The 3,978-nt window shown below is 35.6% G+C and overlaps 1 long non-coding RNA gene across 1 annotated transcript; it reads right to left on the bottom strand.

Moving 5' to 3' along the window:
- Positions 1-366: 366 nt before the first annotated feature.
- On the bottom strand, positions 367-2,417 carry LOC112502310. Its single transcript, XR_003067661.1, has 4 exons — positions 2,308-2,417; positions 1,134-1,871; positions 694-986; positions 367-582 (listed from the first exon to the last, which is right to left on the bottom strand). It is a non-coding gene; the product is annotated as an uncharacterized LOC112502310 (long non-coding RNA).
- Positions 2,418-3,978: the final 1,561 nt, after the last annotated feature.

The following is a 3,978-nucleotide window of genomic DNA, read 5'->3' as shown; positions in this document are numbered from 1 at the left end:
TGAACCCAAGGCTAATAGGGTTGAATTGTTGTATTTAAAAAGTATCTTTCCTGCATGATCCTTAAGTTTATCACGTCTATCATCTTCTCCTAAACACATTTCCTAACAAGTTAATTAAAATTACATCGTTCGTTTTAATACTAGTTGTAGGCCCACGCAATGCGGCGGGATGTAACATGTAAATGAAAGCAAGCAAAAATAAAGAATACAAATGAAGTTTAATCAAATAAATCATACAAGTACGTGAAATCAGGTGAAGGTGAAGCAAAGTGATGTCATGAGTGAAAAACATCTAATGTATTTTCATTAAAGAATAAGGGACATTAAGTATTCAAAATTACTTTGATAATAAAAACCTAAAGTATGTGGGAAACAATTTGAAGTAGAAAACATGAACAACCAAAATGCTTTGTGGTTAGAGTTCATAACCATAAATGTAAAGGATGCGAGCGAGTCAACTTCTGGCTACTTACAACTGCTACACATATGTAGAATGCTTGAAGCAAAGACATTGACGGATCATATTCAAGCGAGTAAAGTCCATCTTCAAGTGAAACCAGGCTAATTTTGCACAGTGAAACCCTGCATTTCGTTCCATTCCACAACTTCATAATTCCTTTTTCGTAGAAAAATAGATTTGAAATGATGGTATAAGAATAGGAGGCATACAACTACCAAAAACAAAGCAAATACCTCGTGACAAAGGTCGAGACGATTTGAGGGAGTTGGGATTTCATTTTGATGACTGAGAACATGAAATTAGCAACCGATATCCAGCCTCCACAATCACATACTTCACCAGATCTCCATCGGTTTATCAATGAAGAAGGTCATCCACCGTTTGGTAGACTATGAGCACCATCAGGGAGAATAACCACCGTGCTATTCGAGTTCCCTATATCTCCACAGATTTCATCACTTGGAATCTTCACAATTATAGCAGCTACCTCCCCATCTAGCATGCAATCAAGTGTTTTCTCATCTGCCTGCACATTATCACTACTATATAAGACCGACTCTCATACCACATATAGGTCTTTCTCTGAACCACTAAACTCAGCATGATATAAGCTACAAATATTCATATGTCTAACCATATTATACCCAAAACAGAAACTTTTTTTCTTTTGAACCTTGGTTATCCAACCTCCATGCTTCTTCTTGTTCTCGTGTATAAAGTAGAATGCATAAATCAAGCTTGAATCATCCTTCCCAAATGGTAACTTTTTGACAACATCAGCTAGAATGTCGATGCTGCTCTCCACCACAAGTTTGAAAAAAGGGATTCCATTCTTCAAAGTTAGTTGTAGGAGAGCCGGTAAAAGATCATAACCATAAATGTAAAAGATCTTGAAGTCTAGAAAAGATAAGAATTAGAATACATAAATGTAAAGGATCTTGAAGGTAAACGGTGCCATTCATATTGTTAGAGGTTTGTAAAATTTGGAAACCTAAACACATAAAAATCCTACTTCCAAGTGGAAAACGATGGATGTCTTACATTTGGTTCCTAAAAAAGGTGTAAAAGGCCAACAAAAGGTAGCTTAAGGAAATAAAAGATATGACAGATTACAAATATATTCATACCTCTCATTCGCTAAAATTTGACTTGAAACCTCTTGTGGTAAGATCTTGACTTGATTGGTATGAAAAAAAAATGTCAATTTCAAATCTAATTAGCAACCAACAAAATGAAACAAAGAACCAAAGATAAACCATTAAAAATGTCAAAAGCTCAGGAATCTGCAAGTTGTTCAATTACAATATTGAAACATCAAACTGATTGATAAGGAAGGTTGTAGTATCTTAAGGCATTTGAGCTTGACACTTCTATAAAATAGTCCAGTAGAGAAGGCTGACACATGAGCCACCTGTAATATCAAAACTCAGATAATCCCATGACATAAAAAGAGAAAAACACAAAAGCTTTTATATCATGGATAAATTTTTTCAAAACCTGTAGTATGCGCTTGCAAAATGAGCAATTACAATAGTACTTGGTTTTAATTGCAAAAACCAATGGTTTTTTATTGCCTTCAGCAATCGTTCCTATAACAATGTATAAGGAACGACCTGCTAGAAAAGAAAGGAAGACTGCAGCAAGACAAAAACCCTTTTAATAAAAAAGAACGTTGCAATAACACAAGAAATGCATTTGAGAACCATGGTGGGAATCCTCCTAGGGAAGGGATTTTCAAGATAAACCCAAAAGTGCATAAATGAATATACCAAAGTAAATAAACAAGAGATCCGATTTGTGGAATTGAAGAACATTTATAGTAGATGAAGGAAAAGGTGATTACTTACCTGGTGAAGTTAAGGAAATGATGAATTCGAATCTGATGAAAGGAAGGCAATTTTGAACTTCTTCGTTTGGGGAATATGCAGAGGAGGCCAAAGGTCAGGGTTGAATGATCTTGTGAACAGTCACCTTGGGTGAGGGAATGGTCACCTTGGGCCTTGAGGAGGGAAGTCTGACAGAGAGCGTGTCTTAAAAGATGACCCAAATTCTAAGCATATCATTAAGAGATTTTCATAAAGTGCATAATATGACACTAGTTAATGAATCATAAGTTGTTTTTAAGATTTTTAAGGGGCCGTTTACCAAACACTTAACCGGTAAGCGCTTACCGGTAATATTCAACATTATCATTTACTTACCTGGAAAGATTTTAGTTCACGAAAACGACATTGTATGCAACAATTTACCTGGTAAGCGCTTACCATGTTAAGAGTCAATCGTCCTCACTTACCGGATAACACTCTTTTCCTTGCTTTGCTCTTACCAGGTATAGATTTTTTGTCCTTATCGCATTCATCCGGTAAGGTAATGTGAGTCGGTAAGCTCTTACCCAAATAAGAGTTTGGTAAACGGCCCCTAAGAGTTTAATTTTTTTAAAATTTTAAGACTTTTAAGAAATTTGGTTTATAAGATAACTTGTTGTGTACCCGCGCAATGCAGCGGGATGAAAAATTCGAATAAATGTAAATGAAAAGTTGCATGATATCCCTCGGAATGACACTATGTAAAGCTGGTTCCGAGTAACCGAATGATATTAACCAAAAGAAGTTGATTGCTTGAATGATTATACCAGACCATGGAGAGGTAAAAGTCAAAACATGCATTATGTTATCCCATTATGTTATCACTGAACAATTTAGAACCATCTGATGGATAAAAAAGTAACACAGAGCCTCTTTGGCATTAATTATAATCACAAATAAACAATTCCAATAAATTCTCATACCTATCGGCAACATATTGAAGAATCTCATCGCCAAAAGAAGGTATGGTGATATCGATCAATTGGCCTTGGCTTCTATCCACAACATGCTTATACATGGCAACGTCCTTATGCATGTACCATTTATACCGATTATCCATACAAACAACCCTCCACATAGAAGGATCATTGCAGATTTTTCGCCAAGTAGTGCACACTTTCTGGGCATTCTCAAGTATGTCAAGCACGTCAAGTCTGGAAAGTATATTGGACATTACATCTGATGGAAGATCCAACCAGTTYCTTCTTGGTTGTTCCACCTGGCATGGCTGCTTGGGTTCTAGAATGAACTCGACCTTCTTGGGTTTTCRACAATACGATTTTGATGTGGATGGCATCATCACTTTTGCATGTACAAAACAATCATAATTTTAGACCAAGTCATTTATACATATATTAAAAGATTTGTTAATGTATTTAAAATGAATGATCATTCAGTGATACAGGGGTAAATGAACCGAAATGCTATATCAAACCTGAAGATCAAATTTTCTGGAAACACAATTGCAGGACGCATTCGTAATTACCAATAACAAGAACATGAATTTGAGTTGGCATAGCAAAGTGGACAATCAAATTTCACTGTAACATCATCACTGATCAAACACTTTCTTACACCTTTTCATACATCAAAGAGAATAAAGACTGTTTAGATGCTCCCTATTGGAGTTGTCTTCTCCAATGATCACAAAAA

The sequence above is a fragment of the Cynara cardunculus genome, unplaced genomic scaffold (genome assembly GCF_001531365.2).
Source record: "Cynara cardunculus var. scolymus isolate 2C unplaced genomic scaffold, CcrdV1 Un_Scaffold_1216, whole genome shotgun sequence".
NCBI classification, from domain to species: domain Eukaryota; kingdom Viridiplantae; phylum Streptophyta; class Magnoliopsida; order Asterales; family Asteraceae; genus Cynara; species Cynara cardunculus.
The sequence above is the reverse complement of the archived record's forward strand: the minus strand, read 5'-3'. Positions and strand labels throughout refer to the sequence as shown.